At 50.5% G+C, this 5,333-nt stretch overlaps 1 long non-coding RNA gene across 1 annotated transcript; it reads right to left on the bottom strand.

Annotated features, from left to right (window-relative positions):
- Positions 1 to 1,189: 1,189 nt before the first annotated feature.
- Positions 1,190 to 4,233, bottom strand: LOC118572740. Its single transcript, XR_004943510.1, has 3 exons — positions 4,073 to 4,233; positions 2,901 to 3,023; positions 1,190 to 1,624 (listed from the first exon to the last, which is right to left on the bottom strand). It is a non-coding gene; the product is annotated as an uncharacterized LOC118572740 (long non-coding RNA).
- Between the last annotated feature and the right edge of the window lie 1,100 nt (positions 4,234 to 5,333).

The following is a 5,333-nucleotide window of genomic DNA, read 5'->3' as shown; positions in this document are numbered from 1 at the left end:
GCCTTAGAGGAGGGGGTGGCCTGAGCCAGGCAGTAAGTGATACTGCTGTCAGTCCAAACCGTCCTGTTGGAAGAAGCACACTGTAATCATGCCACCGAACCCTGAGAAAGACATTTGGCAAATGAGTTCCCATTTTCACATTGGATTGTGCTGAGCATATCAATTTCCCGCGGGCCGGCCAGCGTTGGGGATGTGTAATTGATTGCCCGCGTTATAATAAACAAGCCGTGACAGGCGATCATTCATCACGGGCCGCTGAACGTTCCAGCGACGCCGGGAGAGAGGGAGTGCGGGAGCCAGGGGAGAGGAGGAGAGAGCAGCGCCCGGGAGGGCGAGGAGAAGGGACGCTAGGGCCGTAATTCTTTTCATTATCTAATTTGTTCTTACTGGCCTGGGTGCTCCCGGAACCCCTCCACAACGTACGAAACGGCCCCTCTCCCAGGAGGCCTCGGGGTGGGGGGGGGGAAGGGAGGGGAGGGGCGGGGCGCGTTGTAATGTGGGTGGATTTGTTCAGGAAAGGGAGGGAGGGGTGTGGGCGCGCAGGACTTAGCTCCTTCAAGATCCGGCCTCCAATGGATGCTTCGGAAATTTAAATTTAAAATGAAACAAAAGAAACGTCAGGGGTGTTGTTTAAAAAAGAAAAAAAAAAAAAAAACCAACGAGAAGCCCTTTTATTGGAGAAAAGGAGAGAGTCAGAGTTGGCACCGACTCGGGCTCTGGCAGAGGGTCCTGGCCCCTCCCTCCCTCCCTCCCCGGGGCCCTGAATGGTGAAGGTTCAAGGTGTGGGCCAGCGGGGAGGGCGTGGAAGGGGCTGACTGGGGTCCTCAGGCCTCACTCTGCCAGTTTGCAGTCTCTTCCCCACGCTCCGAGCATCCTCTCAGGCCTCCTGGGTACCAAAAGCAAGGCGTCCAGGGCCAGGGAGTGGAGGGGCGGAGCCTTGTTGACGGAGGCGTGGTTTATCGAGGCGTGGTCATGTTGGAAGGGGAGGGGCTTAGAGAACCGAGATTTTTCTGAGTGGCTTAGTATTGTTGCTTGCTATTGTCTTTGATTTCTTTTTTTTTAATCAGGCAGCCATGGCGGTGCACATCTTTAATCTCATCACTCGGAGGCAGAGGCAGGTGGATCTCTGAGTCTGAGGCCAGCCTGGTCTACATTGAAAGTTCCAGACCAGCCAAGGCTACAGGAAGACTAGGTCTCATTTTTTTTTTTTTTAAGCTAAAATTTAATTTAGTGGGGGTGTGCATATAGAGACTGGAGGACAATTTGGGCAAGTCAACTCTCTCCTCCTACTTTGCTGGCCCTAATGGTCCAAAATCAGGCAATTTGCCTTTGGGGCATGAACCACCTCGCCAGACCATCACCTAGCATTTAGTATCTCCGAGGCGATAGCGAAGGGGAGGTTTTGAAGACTCTACGAAGGACCTGCATCTGAACAAGTCACCAGCCCACAACATGGCTGACCTTCGTGCAAGATCCACCTTGTCCCCTGAGGAGGAACTGCTCATCTGGGGCCCCCAGGTGTTCGTGGAGGTATCGGAAGCAGATCCATGTGCTTCTCTCTTCCCAGAACAGCACTGCCTATGAAGTGGATCCTTCCTGGGGGCCTGATTTTGCAGGAGAGAAACTGAAGCACAAAGAAATGAATGAGCAATGGGAAAAGCTAAAACTTGAACTTGACAGTTTAGCCCTCTAAAATACATAATATGGGGGCTAGAGAGGTGGCTCAGTGGCTAAAAGCACTCACTGCTCTCCCAAGGGTTGGGGTTTGGTTCTCAGCACATCAAGTGGCTCACCTATAATTGGATATATATGAAGTAGCATAAAATTTACCATTTTAAAGTACATGGCTCCATAGACATGCAGTTTGTGGGACCATCACCACTCAATATACTGAACCCCATACTGTTAGCAGACACTCATCATTTAGCTCCACCCCCTCCAGGCTGTCGTCCATTTCCTTTCTGTCTCTGTGGATTTGCCTGCTCTGCCTGTTGCAGAGTCAAAGGTAGTTTTTTGTGTCTGTTTTCTTTCATTTTATGGAATATTGACAAAGTTCCTTGGTGGCATAGCCCACACTGGGAATTCATTCCTTTATATGGCCGAGTAATATTCCATGGTATGAATAGACTGTGTTTTGCTAATCCATTATAGTCAGCATTGAGGTGGTTTTCACCTTTTGGCCAGAGTGAATGTCTCCTAGAGACAGGCATGAATGCTGTTTGACCATCTGTTTTTGATTCTTTGGGGCATATACTTAGGAGAAGAATTGCTGGGTCATAACAACTCAGCATTTATCTCGTTAAAGAATTGCCAAGCCGCCAACAACACTCCCTAGTTGCCATTTGTTTTGTGATTGCCTTTCTGGTGGGTTGTGCCTGGGTCCAGTGTGTGGCTCTCCCCTCAGCTGCTTTGGGGTCACGATATCTAACCTAGAATCCTTCCTAATGCAGCATCCTCCTCCCCTCTCCCGTGGGCTCTGACTCACCCTCCCCTTGAGGCTGGACCACATGCCCCCTGATGTATGTCTTCCTCCTTTGTGTAGCTCCCAGTTGGTCCTGTTTTACGTTTAGAGACAGAATTTCACTGTGTCACCCAAGCCTGCCTCAGCCTTTGGAACAGTGGGATGACAGGTGTGTGTCACCACACCAGCCTCCGGGACTCAGATCTCTGTTTCCTTATGTCAGCTGATTAATGTTCACCCTCTAGACTCATCTACAGCTGCACCCAGCCAAGGACCTCTGTGCCCTTAACCCAGTCCCTGGTAGACTAAATATGTGGTGAGTGGATACAGGAACAGTCAATGAAGTCCAAGGTCAGATCCCTGTGAATTCTCCTTTTCTTTTCCCCTACTGTCTGTTAGGATTCACAAGCTACCATGCCTTAGGAACCAAAAAACTCACTTTGATGTAAGGAATTCGGAGAACAACAGGTTCGCCGCTCTTCAGAGCCCCCATGGACTTGACCAGGGGTCCTGAGGTTGGTGTGGGGATTATGTTCATTCTGCTCCTCGTGCTCCTGAAGGTCTAGGCAGATTACAATATGCTCACTCAGTACAGACATGACCAAAGCGTGGCAGAGTGACCGACCCCTGTTTTTGCCAAACCGTTCTTTCTTATGTAGGTACAGTAGCTATAGCAAACTTCAGGGCTTCCCATAGCTCTGGGCCAGCCTGAAGGTCAGATCTGGGGCTAGGGATGGGGTAGAGACCTTACCAACTAGAACTTGAGATCAGGCTCTACACCCATGCTCAGACCCTAGGGGCTGAGAGAAGAGAGTTCGACATTCATGACATTCATGCTGCCCCTTTCTTCCTTGGAGCCACGAGTGGTTCTGGCCATCTCTAGCCTGAGAAGCCCTTGCTAGTCAAATTCCACCACATCCATCTGCCAGCAGGGGAAACAGGCTCGGGGGTGGGGGGGGGGGGGGGGGGGGGGGGCATACCCAGCTCGCTGCTCTCCAACAGGGCAGCTGCAGGCACGCTCCCTTCGACCACTCTCCAGCCATTACAGTCTCCATTAGTTTGATTAAGACAATTGATTTATTCATTTTTAGTGGCAGAGAGAAGGGGAGGGCAGGGGGAAAACCCAACATGCCATTTGTATGATGCAAACATTTCTAGAAAAAGCTAAGAAACATTGTGTCATGCCTGTTTTCTTAGGCCACAGTCAATCAGCTGTGTGAACATCCAGCCAGTACAGGGAGCCAGAGGGGAGTCCTCAGGTGCTGAGGACCCAGGAAGGGACTGTGCTTCCCAACCCACCCCCCAGCCTGCATGCTGGCAAGGGTTGGGGATTTAGCTCAGTGGTAGAGCACTTGCCTAGCAAGTGCAAGGCCCTGGGTTCGGTCCTCAGCTCCAAAAAAAAAAAAAGATATGCTGGCAGGGCAGTCACACCTCCTTTATTAGTGTATTGCTTTAGGAGGAACATCTGGAAATCAGAGAAACTTGACATTGGCAAGGGAAGAATATTAGCATGGAAGAACACTAAAAATATTAGAAATGTGTGTGTGTGTGTGTACTCACCAGTTTGACTGACTGGCCAGCAGCAACCCCCCCCCCCCCCAGTCCACCTACCTCTGCCTCCGCAGCACTGGGATTATAAACACACACCACCATGGCTGGGATCTTTTTTATTGCTGCTGGGTATCTGAACCCATGGCCTCATGCTTGCACGGCCTGCACGTTATCCACTGAGCCGTTCTCCAGTTGCTGGCCTTGCCTGTGAAACAGTCCAGTTTCCCTGAGGGAAGAAAACGGAGGGGTGTGTGTGTGTGTGTGTGTGTGTGTGTGTGTGTGTGTGTGTGAGACTGGGAGTGTAACTCAAAGGCAGAGCACATCACGGATCTCTTGCCTCTGGCTCACAGGGCTCTGGGCTAGATCTGACCCACGGAAAAGAAGAAAGCAAAGCAAAACAAGAAGGAAAAACAGACATCACTTTCTCAGGCCTGAAGGCTGGGGATCTCAAAGTGCCCCACCCCCCACCCCCCACCCATCCCAATCCTCCTAGCCTCTCAAAGCCTTTAATCCCATGATTCTTCTGTTAGGAATTTAGTGCAAGAAGATCATGACAGACGCCTAAAAAGATTTAGTTACAGGATGTTTCTCACTTGGTGTAGATTATGGATAGAGATTGGAAACAACCTCCGTATCGAATCAAGAAGATAAGCGAACTGCACTTCCCTTGAAATCCCTGCTCACAGCCAGAGAGAAAGAGACTATGGGAATAACCTTAGACGGACACTGAGTTTGTCTGGGGCGTGGGGGAGGGGGAGGCCCAGGGTAAGGGTTTGAGTATAGGATGGTCTATTCAAAACCGACTTAAATTAGAAACATGGTATCGCTAAGATCCGGAAGTCATCAATGAAACTAGACATGGCATTCTGGGAGAGCAGCTGCCGGGAGAGAAGGGCTGGCTCCCGGGTGCTGGGACAGAAGTAGAGTATTAAAATACACAGTACGCTGGACAGAACAGGCACTTAGAGGCCATGGTAAACTCTCGTTTGTTTGAGACAGGACCTCTGGCAGCCCAGGCTATCCTCAAACTCACCCTGTTGTCAAGGATGACCTTGAACTCCTGACCCTCCTGTTTCTACTGTTTCTACTTCCTGAGTGCAGGAGTTGGCTACCACACCCAGTTTTATGTGGTGCTGGGGATAGGTACGCACCCTACCAACTGAACCACCTGCATCCTCAGCCCCACTGTAGGCTCGGGAACAAGAAAAAAAAAAACAGCCATTTCCCAATCCTTAAGAAGAGCCAGTCCACAGTGACTGTGTGAGTCTGTGGTCTAGGGGATTTTTTTGGGGGGGGGTGGAAGGGGAAGAATCTGATTTTG

This window comes from Onychomys torridus, chromosome 22 (assembly GCF_903995425.1).
Source record: "Onychomys torridus chromosome 22, mOncTor1.1, whole genome shotgun sequence".
Classification (NCBI taxonomy): Eukaryota; Metazoa; Chordata; class Mammalia; order Rodentia; family Cricetidae; genus Onychomys; species Onychomys torridus.
Note: the sequence above shows the minus strand (reverse complement) of the source record. Positions and strands in the feature narration are given on the sequence as shown.